This window comes from Catharus ustulatus, chromosome 1, assembly GCF_009819885.2.
Source record: "Catharus ustulatus isolate bCatUst1 chromosome 1, bCatUst1.pri.v2, whole genome shotgun sequence".
NCBI classification, from domain to species: domain Eukaryota; kingdom Metazoa; phylum Chordata; class Aves; order Passeriformes; family Turdidae; genus Catharus; species Catharus ustulatus.
The window spans coordinates 147,987,320-148,006,396 of record NC_046221.1 but is presented as its reverse complement, the minus strand read 5'-3'; the positions used below and the strand labels follow the sequence as shown (position 1 = coordinate 148,006,396).

Below are 19,077 nucleotides of genomic sequence, written 5' to 3'. Positions count from 1 at the left end.
TTGTCCAGCTGAAGTGGAACTAGTGGAAATGTGCCTGCCCAGCAGCTCATCTTGCTGGGCTGGAATTCAGTTCCTGGCTGTGCAGCACAAGGACAGTGTGTGTTAGCTGGGCTGCATAGAGGGCTGCAAGGAGCAGACTTCAGCAACAGTTTACTACTTCACAGCACTTTTTAAACAACTGCTGGAAATGCCCTTCTCTCAAACATGCCCCCTCATACCGTCGAAGCTATGTGGTATGTGTACATAATGTACGAGTTTACCCTACTTGCATTGCATTCCTGCATATCATTTCTGTTCACACGTTAGCATCCCTGCATTTCATTTTAATTTTTTGTTCTCCCAGTAGATGGTGTTTTCATCTTTTTCTACACAGACATCTCTGAAAGAAAAGGGGGAAAAAAAAGCATTTTGAAGCGTTACGTGTGAAGCTGAAAGTATTTCCTGTTATTTGGAAGCCCTTTTTTGACCCATTTCTTTCCCTCACCATGTCTGACTCCAGCATAGAATTTAATTTCAACTGGCTTTATTTGACTATTTGCATGAAGTGGTTGCAGTCAGTCCTTGGTCACCGACATTGTTCGAGTACTGAGTGCCCGGATGTGTCAGCCTTACCTTCTTTTGATGCTGTTCAGCCCTTCCATAGATTGCCGTGTATTCATCACCTAATAAATCCTGAAGAGAAGAAATTGAAATAGTGAAATCTTGGTGAGCAGCCAGCAGACATCTAGCTAGCTGTAAGCCTGGTAAAAAAGCAGCTTTCTGCTGTCAGGATCAGCATTACCCCGACAGTTGCAGCGGCTCTCAAGCCTCTGGATTTGTTTGCAATGAGAGATTTGTTGTGGATTTTTAACAAGGCTCCTGTGTGTGTGCCATGCTTAGTAAATATTAGCCTTCAGGGTATTTTTCAGTCATGCTGAATGGACTGTTAGTTTTCCCAAACTGCAAAGTGCAGAAAGTCCATTTCACTGGGTTTGTTTTGTTTTGTTTTGTTTTGTTGGGTTTTTGGGGGGATTTTATTGTTTTGTTTTTGGGGGAGTTTTTTGTTTGTTTTTTTTTAAATATAAAAATTGTATTACAACTGTACCAAAAAAAGAAGTATCACAAAGAAGATTGTGTCTGAAGAACTTGGGAGGAAAGAGGCCAGTAAATGTGTAATGTCCAGTTCTTAAATAAGTGATATTGCAAGTGTTAAATTTCTGTTACGAAAATTTTAACAGTATTTTTATTTTATTAGTGGTACTGTGAACTTGAAAATATGACAAATTACTAAAAAATGTCACCTTTTACCAGGAGGTTGTAGTAGAAAAACATGTAAAAATTGTTACATATTAGACAGAAAGATATTTATAGAGAAATAGAGAAAATGAAAACAAAGTACCATGCATGTAAACTCCATACATAATGTAATGTGTAACTAAACCAACAGTGAAAAAGAATGGACATTGTGAGGGGTTTCAATTCCTTCCCATTATACTGTTTAATGTTTTGATAGTCAGTGGAGTTTAATATTACAATATTTCTAGTGCCCCTGTGAACTATTTGTGGATACTTTTTATGAGCTAATTTTAAATTATTATGAGCAATGGGATGAAGCTTTTTCATTTGAAAATGATTTGTAAAAACAAAAAAGCTTCCTGAGATAGCGTGGGTGTGCTGAAAGCAGCACTGTACTGACATAGTCAAACTTTACAGAACTCAAGTAATTTTTATTTTTTTCAGTCACTGTGGCAAGGCTGTCCTAAAAGTATCAGTAATACTGAAGTACTGCAATGGTTTGATCTCTGATATTCTGGAGAATGATTTTTCTTTTTTCTATTGTCCTCATTTTAAGAGATGATGAAGCAATGAATAGAACAATAATTTGAGTATTCACACACTGTATGTATACTTTCATTATACATTTATAGAAGACCTATTGTTTAGTATTTTCTGCTGGAGGCTAGTCTTGTAAAAGAATAGTCTAGAATAGACTCACTCAGTGCATGTGTTGTCCATTTGCCTGTCAGCAATAGTTTTGACATTAAAAACAGGGAGTTTGAGTGACTGCTGGTCTGTCTTAAGGTATGGTAATGAGGCTAATTAGGAGAGATGAGAGCTGAACTGGATATGTGAAGGCAATTATCCGTGAAACTTTTGTCATGCTTTATCTTTATCAGATCTCTCTTTCTCTGTTTTTGGCATTTGCCAGTGACACACAGAATGGAAATACTTGAAGTGATACATATTTTAGAAAAGCAAAGTAAAAAAAGAAGGCAGAAGGAAATTTATATGAGGACATCTCATTATTAAACTGTACAACTTATCATGGATATTGTAGACCTGCAGGAAAAGACCTTGTCTGTGTTATTCTTGTTGCTTGCATTTACATGAATTAAAATCAATTGCTTTTTGTGGTAATGAACTTACTAGACAACTACATCTCCTCTTCAGTGTACATTGTTTTGTTTGCTCTTTTTATGTTATGACTAACTCCAACAAGCATGTTATTAAACATACTTGAAAGAAAAACATGTAAAGAGCATGAAAAGAGAATAAAAGTGCATTTAATTGTATGTTTTTATTTTAAAAAGCTGAAATTTTCTCATTTCTGTTTTCAGGACACTACTGTGATTTGCTTTCAGGCTTTTTCTTACAATCTAGTACAAACTGATTTAAAAAGAAGCACTGAATAGAGCAAATGAAAACCATGTGTCACAAGTCTTGATGAATCAATGCATATAATCCTCAAAGAAAGAAGGTGATAAATGAAACTTGCACATTAATGAGACCATAACCAGGCTCAATTACTAGGGCTTTTTGAAGAGCCATAGTAACTTCACACATCTTTTTGTGTTAGAAGGAAAAAATTACATCCACTGAGCTGTCTGCACACTCCTGCGTCTTGCGCTGTCAAAAGACAGTGTACCTCTAATCCATTTTTAAAGAGACCATAATGTTAAAGAAAGACCTAGCTATATAAGGCACACTCAATGAGTTTTTAAAGGAACAAAAATAAATTGTCATTGTAATTTAGATCATTTTACTTGGACATTTTATGTGAGTCTACCAAATGTGCTTATAAAGAAATATTACGGACTTCAAGTCAAATTTGTCTTAATAGTGCTCTCTTCTAAACTTGCTAGAAGTATGGAAAGGAGTATAATGAATAGATGTGTAATAGAGATTAACATTTATGGCCCTAATATTTTTCCATTAAGCTGTAGTTCTTTTTCTCAGATTTAGTTTTGTTGTACGTATGTTAAAAGCTTTGAATTTAATGCTAACAACAGCATTACATGTGTCCAGAATGCCAGCACAAAATGCTTGAGGTTTACAATAATAATCCTAAATCTTACATGAAGGACTGAATTGTATTTTGTATCTTTAATTTCATTTGCTTTTAGCAATAATGAGGAAAGTTGCCTGATCTCAAAACCCTTGCCTGCTTGCTACTGTTAGATCTCCATGTTCTGTAAAGCACAGCAGAACATTGCTGCTATCAGTTGTCACTTCCTCTTTCCCCTGCATTGTTCATGCACATACACACACAAAACCACCCCATTCTTTTACACTGCAAACACTGTAAAAGGGGGTTGTTGCAGATTATAATTTGTAGCCATTAGCTTCTTTGATATCTTCTGCTGAGTTTTAGTAAAAAGGTTACTGTCGCCTCCATGAGAGAATTCAGAGAACTCCTCTTTCCATTGGCTTTTATGTGATGGAGAAAGATGAAACACCTTAACCCATAGTCCACAGGAATAATAGTGCTAATGCTAATGCTAAGGTTAATGATAATAATAACAACAACAACATCAACAATAATAATAATAATAGTAGTAATAATAATAATAATAATAATAATAATAACAAAAGTAATCAAAATACCAAAAAAACCAAAAAAACACCCCAAAACTGACTTGGCAGTTTACTGCAGAACAGGAATAAAAGAGTGACCACAGAAATGCCACTTTAGTCATCTGCAAAGGCAGTGCTAGGGACAAAGGACTACGCATGGCACCCTTTCTCGCTCTAGAGTTCAGATTTGGTATTCACAGTTATAAGGATCTGGAATACAGATTTGTGCTAGGGGGAAAACTGAAAACAATCTTTAGATCATTTATATGCTACCTTTGAACTTGACTAAACAGACTCCTCCTCAGCTCCTTTCAGCTCTTCATCTCCTCTATTCACAGTCAGTTGTATTATGCATGGCTGCTCTTTAATATAAATTTACAACAAGAACAAATGTACTGGTCTCCAAGTGTCACTCGGAAGAGTATGCAAAATCTTGTAATCCAGTACCACAACTAAATAATCTATAGAAGTAATTTACATACTTGCAGAAGCTAACCTTTTTTTAAAGTTGTGTCTGGATGTCTTTACCGTATTTTCATAAGCAACTGACAGTGGTGGTATATAAACACTTCAAACATTTTATTATAGTACTGAGGCAACAGGTTACCTATGGTGCTTGCACCCAATAGGTTACTAATGAAGTGTCATTTCCCTGCCTTATTTGGTTTGTGTTGCAACCTTAATTATATTTCGATTTTAGAATAAGCTCTCAAAGTAGTGTACAGGGATTTGGCCACACGACTTGCATTAACATTAATCAAAATCGTGTGTTTGAATTCCCACCACAGTCCAAGTGTACCCTGGGATTGCTGGTGGGGATTGTGTACAGGAGGTACACATGCGATAGGTTTTACTACTGGTTCCTCTTATTCTGAGTTGCAGTCCTGCTCTTCATACCTGAAATAAAAGGTGGCAGGGAATATTGAAGCCCGTTGTTCACAGGCTGTGTCAGTGAGGTCAGTGACAATTCATGTTTCCTCACTTTAATCCACATGAACCAGCTTTGCTGAGAGGCTGAGGTGGCAACCGTAACCCAGAGAATCAGTCATGTCTTTTAGGGAGCTGCAGGATTTTGAACCTGAGATTGCGAAGCCGTTCAGTAAAATTCAGCTTCTTCATCTCTGTCATCATCCTCTGTGCCAACCAAGGCTTTGTGGAAAATGGTGACTTACTTTTATCAATGATGTTCATGTTCTTAGAGTTTTGCATTTTCCTGTTTCTGGTTAAAAAGCAAAGGAGAGACATGTTTCAGCAGGGCTTGCAGTCCCAGTGAGGCAGTGCCTGGAGTTCAGTGAGGTCCTGCTCAGGGCTCCTCCTGACTTACTGAAGTCAGCTCCAGAGATTGGACTCATTTTGGTGTGGTTGGCCATGGATTGAAAAGGGTTGGTGGTTTTTTTTCATGCATGTATTGTATATGCTTCAGTCACTGGTGGTCACCCACTTAGAGACAGTATTCTATCATAGGTTTCATTCCAGAATTTCTCACGGAAGCAAAATAAAATTGTCCTTTCTGGTCTTCTTTAATACTCAAATGAATTTTCCTCATTAAAAATAAATTCTAAAAAGTGTGCATTGCTCCAGTACCAAACTTAAGACAGTTTCTGTCTGAGTATTGGAGTCAGTAAAACACAACTGTTTTTAAGTTGACCGTGGTTATAAGTTGTGTTTTTGCAGCTATGTCTTCTGCTGGCTTCTTTGGAGCATCTTTAAGAAGAGGGAAAAATAAAAGATGACCTTCCATGTCTAAACTAATTATGACATTAGAAGAAACTTCTGTGAGAAGAACTGAAGTTTCTTTGAACATCCTATCTTAGAATGATGGGTGCTGACAGATTGAAAAACAGGAAAAATATGTTTAATTTACTGGATTTGAAAGTGGTTACTTCATAAAATAAATAAGAGCTTTCATAATGCTTTTCAATTAATCCATATATGTAATGCAAATAAATTAATGAAAAGTTTCATGTTCTCCACTGTTTACAGTGATTCCACCACAACAAGACCACTGTAGTGATGACTCATTGATTTCGTGTAGCGCCCCTGTACTTGTTTAAGCAAAATATTGTTATGTCATTTTTGCTGCCTGAGGCTCTAACATTTAATAAAAACAGAACTTCAGGTGTTTTCCTGATTTTTGTCTTAGGTCCAGTCTAGGAAAAGCTCGTGGATGTGCTTAACTTTAGGCAGGTGAACAGGCTCATGAAAATAAATTAGATTTCTCCCATGCTTAAAATGCATTGCAATTTTTTTTTTTTTGTATGAGCAAGGCTTTTCTGTGCTGCTATAAAATTCATCCTTATTTTTACTTTATCACATTCAGATGATATTTTTGCTATGGATTCTGTTTTAAGCCAGGACTTTTAGAAATACAGTACTCCCACTGTTGAACTGGCTAGAAAAAGAGAATATACATATTTGTGATTGGTATGGCTCCATAGAAAGGGCTAAAAAGGATTACTTTAATTCTAGAATCCAGCTAAAACCCATTAAAATGGTTAATGAACAAGCCAAGAGGTATTGTGTAATGAAACAGTTAAAGTAGCACTTGTTTCCTGGCAATGATAGAAAGGATTTTTTCATTTTAAAAAACTGTTTCAAAATAATCTTTCAGTGTATAGTCTTTTTCAGTTTGCATCTGTCTGCATCATAAGCGATCTTTTCACCCTCTTTTCAAAGCCATATGAAGCTTGAAATGCAAGATAATTAAAACAAATCTTGAGTAAACTGTTTTGTGGAGATAGAAGTTTGATGGTTGAATATATTAAAAATTGTAACCAGATGTTGTGCAGAAGCCATAGTAGTTTAAAGATCATGAGCTTTTTCTTTTTTCTTTTTTTGTATGAAGCAAAAATATTCTAATTGAAGTTGTCAGCAGGAGTGAGACTAATATGCCTGTATTTGATTAAATAATAGTTTATTTAACATTCAGTGTGGCCCAAAATTGGCTGAGACTAAAATAAAGAAACTTCTTACTTTAATTTTTCATATTTAAATAGTGTGAAAAGTAAACCTAGTTAATGTTAACATCTTTGCTTGATATTCTCAGCTATTATATTATTTATCCACTTCTGTGTCTTATTGGAATGCTTTGTTATCCATTGCACAGACGTTTTCTTCCTATTCTCTTATTAACTAGTTGGTTGATGGAAGAAATTGTAAAAGAAAGGTGTGCAATATAGTCTGGAATGCACTGGTTTATCAGACATTACTAAAATCTGTTAGAACTTAAGAGCATAATGCAAGTATCATCCAGCATCCCTTCTTGCAAGTCTGTGCAAAGCACAGAATCTCCAGCAGACACATTAAGGGATATCCATGCATGAAAAGGGATGTGTGTTTTAAAAATACCAGAATATGGAATGATGAGCAGTGGATTTCCTGGCAGTTATTTACTCTATCCAGGATAGCAGTGTTTAATGGATAAACTCAGAAGAGGTAGTGGCTAGGAGTCTTTACTAGGTGAGTGCTAGATTTCTTACTGCTTTACTAAGAAACATTGTGATGACTTCTGAAGTTGCATCTTGAGATTCTTTGTCTCTTTTTTTTGGTACTACTTTACTGCTTAAATAGCTGTGTAATCTTATGTGGTGCTGTGGTAAACAAGGGGATCCCCATCTTGTCTTTTGTGAGTAACCATTGTTAAAAATGGAGGAATTTCATTCTCACTCTGCTCTCTGTAGCTTTTTGGCCTTTTGTGTAAGAATGGACTGTGTGACTCACGGTGCACAGACTGTGCTGGTTTCAAAAATGAACCATAAAGTCGTGATTTGCTTGGCTTATTGGTGGCATGTGTGTGTGCAAATACGTCCTGCAGGAACACTTCAAAACAAGATCTAGGATTAGCCATTTTTAAGGCTGACACATCTTTAAAATAGCTCATTCCAGTTGTTGAGTTCTGTTGCCCAAAGTATGATGTCCTGGTGTTTCTTTTGTCCCTGTCATGCTAGCAGCACCCTTTCAGGACCCTCAGGTGCCAGCAACTGATGGTGACAGTCCTGCCCAACTGCTTCCTGCCCCTTCCCCTCTGTACCTGAGGCTGCACCCAGTGCTTTGAGCAGTGCTGAGCTCTCTGCTGCTCCTACAACCTGCCAGTAAATAGCAGACAAGACCAAATTTGTAGGGAGATTATAACATTCTGTAGGAAACTTGTATTCCATTACGAGGCCATTAATCACCTGAAACGTAGGAGAAATCACAGCCCTGGCTGTGCAGACAATCTGTGCTTTAGGACTGTCATTCCTGAAATGTAAAATTATGCAGGTCATCTTCAAGATTAGTCTACCTGTGTGCTCTGATTTTGCCACACGTATACCAGGGCTCCAAAGGTAGATGACAAGACCATAGTAAAATCAGCCAAGTATGATCCTTACCACAGCAAAAAAGCAAACTCAATGCAGTCACTTTTTAATCTTTCTCTTTTCTTCTGTGTGGAAAACAGACTGGAATCAAGTCAGGGCTAGCTATGTAGATTTTCTACTGTCTTCTGTTTTCCTTGTACTGTATGCAATAGGTATCTGCGCATGAAGTAGGAGAGGATTTGTCTTTGATTTGACAATGGAAGAGGCAGTTGCAAAGCACTGATTTGTTGACTGTTGTGGCTAAGTTGCTTAGCTTTGCACTGCTTATAGTAACTTCTGGAAGCTGTTCCCTCATTAACTCAGACTGTTATTAATAAAGGAAACAGGGCTCGGTATTTATATGCAAGGAATTATTTCTGGGAGGTATAACTCATTGGTAATTGCACTCTGATTTTGGAAAGATCTTTCCTTATAAAAATCCATACATGTCACATCCTCTTACATGTGTGGGCATTATTTCAAAGAGCAATACTCTGTCTGTATCGTGCTCAGATTTACAGCCTGCTTTAGAAGGAGCAGGATGCTGGTCATAGTCAGGTAGCATTGGCAGCCATCTCAAAATCTCCTCAAAGGATCCAGAGGTTGTTGCTGCATGAATCATTCAGTGTTCCCCACACCTTCCTCATCTTCCTGCTGATTTTACTATCAGGGTTTCACAGCCATGAAGTTTCCACAGTCATGTCCATTTCCATACGACCAGCGACTAAGGTGTGAAATCCTAGTCCATGACACAGAACCAAAAAATGTTTCCTATAAAATATATGTAGGAAATAAAGGCCCTTCTCTTTTCAGTTTCTGAAAGGGCTTTTGGCAAGGATGCTGATGAAATGGAAGGGGGTTTTTTTCTCCTAGAAAAAAGGCATAAATGTGCTCCTTTCTGGTGTATGTATTTTTCCTTCTCACTTATAAAGATTCTAGTAGGTGATAAAGATAAGGAAGGGGAGTGAAAACAATTTGACATTCAGTTAAATAAAACCTGTATTAAATTGAAAAGTGAATTCTTAAGAGTGTCAGAGTTTTTCTTCTGTCAGTAAGACACAAATGGCTTTGAATATAGACTGTTCCCACGTAGCAGCTATGATTTCATACAGCATGTCCAAATTTAAAGGTTTCTTTTTATTTCACGTTTGTGTATGTGGGCCTTCCACTGGCTGGTTTCAAAATCAGATGAATTCTGATACTGTCAGGTGGAAGGTAAAAAGGAAACTGTTTCCTGATGTTTCCTATCTAAAGTCTGATAAATTGACTAGTAGAATGGGACCAATCAGTTCCTCTTGGAGTCTGTGTCCAAGACGTGCACGAGCGCACGAACACGTACAGGCAGCGCTGTGGTTTTTGCCTCCCGGTTACGTATGGATCAGCCACAGCCGCCTGGGAGCAAGGCTGCAGAGCTGCTCCGCTGATGCCACTGCAGAAAGGAAGGAGAGGGCTTGTTTTACAAGGCATTTCTGCACAGTCAGCTTCATTTAAGAAGACTCCATAGGATGTGAAAAATAAGGTAGCTGTGGGCTGGCAGGACAGTTTTCGCCATGCCTCTCCTTCAGGCGGTGCCTGATTTCTTGAAAGCCGTTTTTCAGTCCTTCACAGCACTGAACTAAAGCCTGAGTATGTGACAGGGTGGGTACATTTTGTCCTCGGCACACAGAACTCCTGATGGAAAAGCCTGCTAAGTTATGTGTTCCTCTCTTACTGCTCTTGTCAGGCTTGTGCCATTTCAGAGAATGACTGCCCCCAGCAGTAAGCTCTCCCTTGCCACTTGCATTAAAAACAATTCCTTTGGTGAAATGCAGTCTGATTCCAACAATACAGATTTTGGAGCTGGTGTCTTAAGCAATTTAAGAGCTACTTTCTTAACAGTAAGAGAAAAATTAGACTAGGGCTGCTGGAAGCACTGCTGTGCAATTATAACAGTACTCTCTTCAGGCAGATGTGAATGAGTAGAGAAAGAACAGAGGGAATACCAGCTTCTAAGCCTGCAAAGGCAGAAGAGCCCCAAATCCTTCATGCATGTTTCTAAGATAAATATTTATTTGTTTGGTTTGGATTTTATTTTTATTATATCCTAATAGGTTGATTCTCCTAAAGGAAAAAAAAAAAAGAGGTTAAAGCAGTTTGGTTAATGAGGTTAAGCTTGATTAACAGGGGATTCAGAGTATTCCTTTGTGCACACCAATTACTATGACTATACTTTTTCTTGTGCTTTTACATGCCTCTACTGCCTCTATTGTATCAGAAAATATTTGTTTTTCTGTTCTTTTCTTTCTCACTTTTTTTTCTTAACCCTGTTGTTGTATCACAGATTTTAAGGTCTCCAGTCATTGTGCTGTGGCTCTGTCTTGAATTCCATGAAATGTTTCCTATCAAACTAGGATACCATATGCCCATGTTGGCCTAAAATTCACAGTGCATCATGTACCAGAAATAGAAGCTGGTAAAGATTCTTCAGAGATTGTGTTCACTTGTTCCAAAGACCTGGTTTGTTTATGGAAGGGATGCTTGCAGTACATAAACACTATTTAAGGAGAAATGTCTCTAAAATGTAGAACAGTTGTTCTCTTCTTCTCATCTTAATGGTATTTTTAAGGAAAACTATATACTACCTTATGTTGAGTCTCATTTACAAGTAGGCATTGATAGGAAAGAGCAAGCAGTGAAATATATTTGCAAAAACTACTTTAGATACTTTAAAATGTTCATTGTAAACATTCTGAAATTATTTACAGTGGAATTTGAAAGTAGGTTTCTTAATTTTTAATAGCTGTGCGGTTTGCCATCTGTAAAATTTTGTCTGGTCTATTCTAATTAATACTTTTATAACCTTGAAATTTAAAATACTTTCTGTTATAATGCAAATGAATAGCAATTAAAGCTAAAATGGATAGAAATTAATAGAACAGAAGAGTGACAAGCAATCTATAGCCTCTCACTGAAGAAACTTTCACAGAAAGCCCAGAGCACGACCAGCCAGTGCATGGTGCTAAGCTCTGAGTCCTGTCAGTTTGGAGTTTCTCCAAGGACAGACACTCCACAGCCTCTCAGGACAACCTGCTCTTGTGTTCAACACCCTCGCAGTAACAAAGATTTTCCATTATGTTCGCATGAAATTTCCTGAATTTCAGTTTGTGCCTTTGCCTCTTGTCCTGTTATGGAGCACCACTGAGAAGAGCATGGCTCTGTTTTTTCCTTCCCCCATCAGGTGCATACTGATAAGATCCCCCTGAGCCTTCTCCTTTAGGTTACAAAATACCAGCTCTCAGGCTCTCCTTGTACGATAGAAGACTCTGTCCCTTAATCATCTCTGTGGCACTTGACTGGACTCTCTGATACATCCAGTATTTCTTGTACTGGGGAGCCCAGAATTGGAGACAGTGCTCCGGGTGTGCCCTCACCAGGGCTGAGCACAATGAAGGATTGCCTCCCTTGACCTGCTGGCAGCGCTTTGCTCAGTGCAACCTGGGAGGCTCTAGGCAATTTGAGATGGGTTAGCTTTTTAAAAATACTAATACAGAGGTGATATTTGTTTTGGTTTTTTTTGTCTTCTCTTTTCTCTATCAGGACTTCCTTCCTCAGGTGGGTACTGGAGTTGATCACAGCTCTAGTCCATTCTTACTTCCTAAAGCTATCAGAAAGGAAGCCATCAAGTGTTTTTGCTGAAACTGTGATCACAGGATGGAATAAGATGATTATGTTAGGACCAACCACTTAGACACAGACTCTGGCATATTGTCTTTTTATCTGGAAGTGTTTGGAATGGATTGGATTAGATGAAAATGTCCATTATAAAAAGGCCACTAATTTTCAATATTTACCACACCGTGGTGTCTGGGATACCACAGTTTCTCCCTAAGCTCACAATAGGAAATAACTATGGTAATTGTGTGGTATGGGTTGGCAAATGTTGATTTTTCTGAATGGAAATCATTCTAGCAACAGCACATAACAAGATCTGCAATAAGACTGCAGTCCTAAGTGTAGTGAAAAGAAAAAGTGGACATAGTCTGCTTTGTATCCTACACTAGGAACGGCTTTCTCATGGGGACTGCATGAGATTCAAATTATAGTTATTACAGTTCTGATCAAGTGTGTGAGCCATAGCTGTCCATGTGAAATATTTTCTCATAACATTTTTTCTTTAAATAAAATTAGGGGTCCTAAGGGGAGTTTTTTTAAAGTACAAGTAACAGGTAAATTTTACCTCACCAATTTTCACCAAGGAGTAGACACCTAATTGACATTTCCTCTCTGAGTCTTGAAGACTTCTATGAAAATTTCAGATCCTAATTTTGTAACTTTGAATTAAAAGTTATTCTTACAGTGTAGTTTCCAGATTTGGGGTGCAAATTTGGAAGGATGTATGTGATCAAAAGTGAGTGGGACTGAGGCTTCTAAGACTCTTAATGGCTTTTGAAATTTTTACCCCTGAGGAGCCTTTCCCCTGCTGATTTTGGCAGCCCTCAGCCAAAATCTACAAATGAGAGTTCCTCTTCTCAGATGCTGGCTTTCTGAGCTATTTTCTGTATAAATAGAGATCACGTGGGCTTTAATAAGGTCAGGGAATGTTTTTTAAATGTCTGTGATTTTTTTTTCCTCAAAACTTAATTTTGCCCATCTGATTTCTGTGGAAGTGGGAACAGATGCCAGAAGCTGAGAACTCCAGCAGCTTTGTGCTCAACGCTTGCAGCAGAGCACTTGTGGGATTGGGACCCTCAATTACTATCACATGTAGAGTTACATACTGGCTCGTAGCTGAGATCTGCAAAAGCAGTCTGCTGCTTCTGCCATGTCAAAGCTGGGGTGTTTAAGGAAATACGGACAGAGCTTTGCTCCAGTTTTGTCTGTTCATTTAATGAGTAAGATTACTTCATGAAAGAAAGGGTACATGGAGTGCCTCTTGAACATAAATCCTCTGGTATTGATGCCTAAACTTAAGCACCTAATTCCGTGCTTAGGCACCATCTTAAATTACTATCTCAGAAAGTCAGTTAGTTTGTAGCAAAGTCTGACTATTGATTTAGATTCCCCGTTTGAGACAGCAGAGGTTGGGTAATTTTGCTTTGTGCCAAGAAGTAAAAGAGTCGGAGGCATTTCCAGTTTTCTCGATGTCACTTTCAGCATGCATAGTTCTGAGGATACTACTTCTAGCCAGTTGCTGATCAGAGAGTAGTCTAATTTTGTGCATTTTAGAACATTTTATATTGTGTTTCTAATTTGAAACTAAAATGCAAGAGACTCATAATGACTTAATTTTGTTCTCTAAGAAAAGTTTGTTTGGAAGCACAGGGTGTTTGGGAAGGAGCAGTGGTCTCTGTGCAAGCACTGATGTTTCAAGTAGCAGTTCAGCATCAGAGCTGCTGCATGAACCTTTTGCAGCAAAGTGCAAGCACAGAAAGGTTATGGGGCCAGGATTGCAGTTCCCAAACCAGGCTCCCTCTGTCCTGCTTATGTACACTAATATGTCTACCTAACCATTTTTTGCAGATAATATTATTATTATTCCTAAATGAGACTTCTTTTTTAATCTTATTTTTCAATGCCTCTCATGAATACTGTTTCAAAATTGGTGAGTGGTCAAGCTGATTTAGAAAAGTGTGAATTTGTTTATCCAACAACTTGGGAATTTTTACAGCAGTACTTAAAAAGGATTGATAAAACCTGCTGCAAGACTAACACCGTAATTCCAGTGAAGATGCTGAGAGATGCTGCTGGCAGCTTTTTACGGTGTTAGATAAATTGTGAAAAGATAACAGGACTCAAATTTGGGCAGATTTTAGTTTAAAGAGTTGTGAGCACACCTCAACAAAGACAATGCATTACCTTGAGCTAAGGTACAGAAGGAAACAAGAAAAATGGTTCCTACATGGAGGGGAAACAAAGACAAACAGGGCTTTCTTCTTGAGCAGCTGCAGCCAGTTCCACTAATGGAAGTGCAAGAGCAGAAACTGGCAGCACAAGGTATGCGTTCGTTTTTACAGATGGCAATGCAGACAAGTTGGTAATTGAGAAGGAAGTGGTGTACGTGAGCTGTTTGACGGGGGACAGCCCATTACAGTACTTTCCTGTGTAATTGACTCGGTGAATTATTGGAGGCAGAATTTCTATTCCTCTTGAATAGGTTTCAGTTGCTGCGAAGTGACATCATTCTTGTACGGGAAATGCAGGTTTCCAGGTTGCTTCTTGCTGTTTGCTATTGGTCTTAATAAAACCTTAAAAATAAATTTTTGGGTTGCCTCCATGGAATTCTTTGTCATAGTGCTGATATTCAATGGCAAAATATACCAGAAATGAGTCTATAGCATAGTGTGCTGGCTGCTTTGAGGCTCTGGAAGGGTTTTAATGGTGGTCACCTTGTGCAAATTGAAGGCTAAGACCATAAACATACATTATATCCAGTAAAAGACAGTTGAAGGCAACTGCTTTAGAAAAAAACAACATACTTTGTATGAAATTATTAAATAGTTATTTAGCTCTTTGTAAACCAGACTAACATATAGCTAATCAGAAAATATTTCTCATTGTTCATTACAAATGCCTCATATCATAAATAAGTGGTGTAAATATATAAATAATTATACACATTTTAAAAAATATGTTTATCTATTTAGTCTTTGTGTATTTGGCCTGTCAGGAGATCACACACATCCTTAACACACTATGTTTAAAAATTAACTACCACTAACTGTGACAAGGAAATCTCACCAGCAGAAAAAATTTATTTTTTCATACCTCTACGACTGCAAATCTTGAGGGGGAAACTATTAAATTACATTCCATAATTGTTTGGATGGACAAGGTAATGTGATTTCAACTACATGATTTTCACTAATAAATGCTTACGTGAATGAAAAATTAGTAAGTCATTGTAAAGTGTATTATAATTATTTAAATGATCCTATAGTTGCATATGGCTCTTAACAGAAGATGAGAGCCATGGTAAATTCCTGCCTGTGGAGCTCAGGCTCTGGCTCAAAGTGGTGTCCAAAGCAAGGTCCTGCACAGTGGCAAGGGTTGGGTCAGCTGTAACTTGAGGGAGGACATAAAGGTGAGGAGGTGACAGCAGTGAAGAGTTCCAACAAGTGATTTACTGACTTATTTTCATAGCTTTGTTTTTATTAATTTAGTAATTTATTTTTGATCAGTCATTGTTTTACTTCAGTACAAATCATCCTAAACGAGTATCTTATTTAACCGTTCTTGTTCAATACAACATAAAAAGTCTGTAGTTTTCTGCCTGTTTTTTGGGGTGGAGTTGGGTTTTTTTAAGTAGTGAATACTGTCTCTAAGGTAGCTTTACAAAATACAGCTTCAGATTCTGGGACCAAATCTACTCATCTTCATTTTTGTTGCTGTTAAAAAAATAATTGCAGTTTACATGCACATTAAAATATTTACTTTCCCTAAGGGATCAGGGGTAGGATTCTGAAAGGCTGTGCTAGCAGTAATGTTTGATTTACTGCCTGGGTTTTTTCTCTCCCTAAAACCCCCTTGATTCCTCTCATTAAAAGTTTATGGTACAGTATATATCATAAAAAGATGCTGTCACGATAGAGCATTAAAAATTCCACTAAACTTTCTATATGAATTAAGTGTGTAATTTTGACTTTCCTTTTTGGCATTTTTACTTTCTTGTTACCTCGTCTTTCCTAATGTCATTCTTATGTGTCTTTCAAATACAACAATTTACTGCAATTGTTCTTGAAAATGTCTTAGATAAAGAGTTTGGATTTGGCACATTAAATTGACTTAGAGGCATCTGTTAGCTCATATTTAAGGTTGAAAACGACTTCTACTTTAATACTTTGCTTTCTGTGTTTCAGTTTTTCACTTGTGAAATTTGCTGTGTCTGGTGTATTCCTAAAAACTTTTGAGGTTATAAAAGGAAGAAAACCACAATGAGTTTATTTTTAATTTAGAAATAGTTTAATTTAGAAATAGAATAGCAAAAGCAACTAAATTTTTAAAATGTGCCACTTCACAGAAACATATTTCTGTCTGTTTTCACAGTGAGGGAGAAAGCAGTTTTGATTAAAAACATTCATAAAGGTCTGAGTGCCTTTGCAGCCTAACAAAGTGAGGTCTGAAAGATGCCTTTCCCATCTTAAACAGAAGAGAGTAATGCTTACTTCAACATCCAGATGCTGTCTTGCTGCCCATGTTTTAAACTTTAATTAATCCAAACCTCACCAAAACTCAAGATAATCAAATACCTGTTTATATAAGGAGAACAAACAATGTAGTAGTGGAACAAGAAACTCTTTCATACTTACGGCAGTGCAAACGCAACAAAGATAGATGCAATCACAAGTGCTTTATAATATTTTTCTGTAATGTGTGGCAGCAGCCTGATGATTAAAAGTATGAGACCAGCTGCTTACAATTGTTGCTGTCCTCAGCAAGTCACCTGGCTCATACTGAGCGTGCGTGCAGGTTTCCTGGAGCTCTCCTTTTGGACCTCCCGTGTTGCCGGAGAGCATCCAGAGCCGGCGTTTTGCCTTTTCTTCAGTGAGGTGTATGTGGTTGTATTCCCGACTTCATCGTTGGAAATAGGTCAGGCACATGCTTATTCTTGGGCAACACTTAAGATTTTGCTGCACCTCATGTTCTGGAGCCATGATTATAGTGTGCTCTGTTTCTGGCACGTTAGGGAGGCCAGGGATGGTAGAAAGTCCACTCAGTCCTCATCATATAGTCGTTTTGTGTTGGGGAAGTGAAAGTAATCAGCAATAAGACAAGTTTTGTTGTGTCCAAAACCAAGAGGATGATGTAAGAAAAATGCTTGGCTGCTGCTTGTGGAGCCTATTTGAGTTTCTAAAAGCATCTTCTGGCAGGAATTTTGAAAACAGGATGTATTTGGCACTATCAGAGTGTCAGGCACCGTTGCTTCGTCTAGCTAGCTAAAAAGTCTCAGTTACTGAGCAGTGTTTTTGGCTGTGCTCTTACAGGATATATTTTGCTACATGAAGTTCCACTGGAAAAAACCCTGAAAGTTCAGTACATTATAAAATACTTTTTTTATAATGTGGAGCGTAGGTATTCTTCTGCGTGGCTACAAATTTTGGAATCATGTGAACTGTGGAGTCAATCCTTTAAAATTAAAAGCATTTTTTATGGAGAAGGGCCTGAGCCTGGCAAGACATCTGAGTGAATCGCTTGTTATCATATTCTCTGCTGGTTTATTGCTTAGCAGAAAGGACTACTAACAATTGCCTTGTTTCAATGAAGCATTGGTAACTAGTGAAAATCATCTAAGGAGTTAAAATATTAGGCATTCGGGCTCGATGCAGTATATACCAAGTTTAAGACTTGTTCAATTTGAAATGGTCAAGATATGAAACCATAAAAAATGTGAGTAAATACTCTGCATATCAAGGGTTGTTATGCAATTACATGCTTTCATCATGGTTCTTACTGAGGGAAAACAGTTAGTAGAAAGGTCTGCAAGACATATTCAGTGAATAATTACAAACTTTCATAACTTAGCTACATAAAAATAATAATCCACTTGTTCCTTTGCTACTACTAAAATACTAAAATGTGTGCATACTGTTTTTTTTCCCCCAGAGCAAAACCACTCTGTAGATTTGTTAGAAAGTTATCTGAAAAACTTGAAATCTCCTTTTCCCCCACTCCCCAGTTTGGCCAATCTCCAAATTATAAACAGCTGAACTGATTTAAATAAAGTTTTCAGTACCAAGAAGAGAAAAAAAAAAAAAGTTACATCTGGGCTGACAAAAACATATGCCAAGTTTCAGCCTAATGTGATTTGAGACAACTGTGATATTAAACGCCTAGACCTCGAAACTGGAATGGAAATAGAGACAGGCTCTTCTCCGCACTGGTCCCTTCAGGATTTGGGATTGTAATGTAGTGCCTATAAGGCTCCAGATGATTAAAGCTTGACTTAGTAGATACATATTTTAGTTATTTAGACCCTTTTGGCTTATTCTTCCAAGGATGTACATGACATTTTCATTGATACCTCCAGCTAGTGCTAGTGGCATTGATCACAGACTGAAACCTTTTTATTTGTAGTTCAGACTCTTTTATGACTAGCCATGTTGACCTGCCTTTACTATGCTGATTTAAGAAATTAACTGTAGTAAGATCACATTAGAAGGAGAGCAAAAGTTCTCTAACATATTTCTTGAGAATTCTGGTGGTGGTGCTTAGCAGAGCACTTGGGCTCATGGCTGGGTCTTATTGGGGCTGTGGGCCATAGCTGCTGCACACTTTGCTGGGTTTGAGCTCAAGTGCCTGCTTCTTTGCAAGACTACCCAGAAAAACAGCAATATTGGCCAATATTATTGACTAGTTCAAGTGATGAGTATGCAAAGCCAAACAGACCCATGCAGAAGTACCATCACTACCAGTAGAACTGGTAATTAACATTTAGCAACAAAAAAAAATTTAAATTATTTCTGATTACAAATAACTTAGGAAACTTGGTATATGGGAGGTAAAGACCTAGGTTTTTCTTGGTTTTCTTTTTAAGAAATTGTATTTCTTTAAGACAATAGGATTACTACATTGTAGGCTTTTAAAAAGGACTTCAATTTTTTTCTTGCAGACATCAAAATTTCTGAGGTGTATTTTGACAAGCAGGTCCATTCTGTGGTTAGTAGCATCTGAGAGTCAAGAATCTTTATTCCAGTTCTGCCCTAGTCCTGTTTTGTAGCAGGAAATCCATTCTAAAGCTGTGTGTCTGCACTGCAAATAGCTGTTTCATGACCAAAATGTTCAAAAAAGTAGCAGCATTTAAGTTTTTCCAGAGGTGATTTAATTCTTCATTTAATAGTCTGTGTGAGCTATGTTGAAACACTTTGGTACTGAAATAATCAATGTTGATTATCCTGTAAGGTCCCTAAATAATACAGAAATAAGAGAAGGT

The 19,077-nt window shown here is 37.5% G+C and overlaps 1 protein-coding gene and 1 long non-coding RNA gene across 6 annotated transcripts in view; one reads left to right on the top strand and one right to left on the bottom strand.

Annotated features, from left to right (window-relative positions):
• Positions 1-807, bottom strand: part of LOC116998527 — a 2,489-nt gene extending 1,682 nt beyond the window's left edge. The window contains exons 1-2 of the long non-coding RNA XR_004418422.1: positions 782-807; positions 613-672 (exon numbers count right to left, since the gene is read on the bottom strand). This is a non-coding gene — a long non-coding RNA (uncharacterized LOC116998527). The remainder of the gene's footprint in view (positions 1-612; positions 673-781) is intronic.
• Positions 1-19,077, top strand: part of TRPS1 (transcriptional repressor GATA binding 1) — a 212,069-nt gene that overhangs the window by 178,882 nt on the left and 14,110 nt on the right. The window lies entirely within an intron of this gene.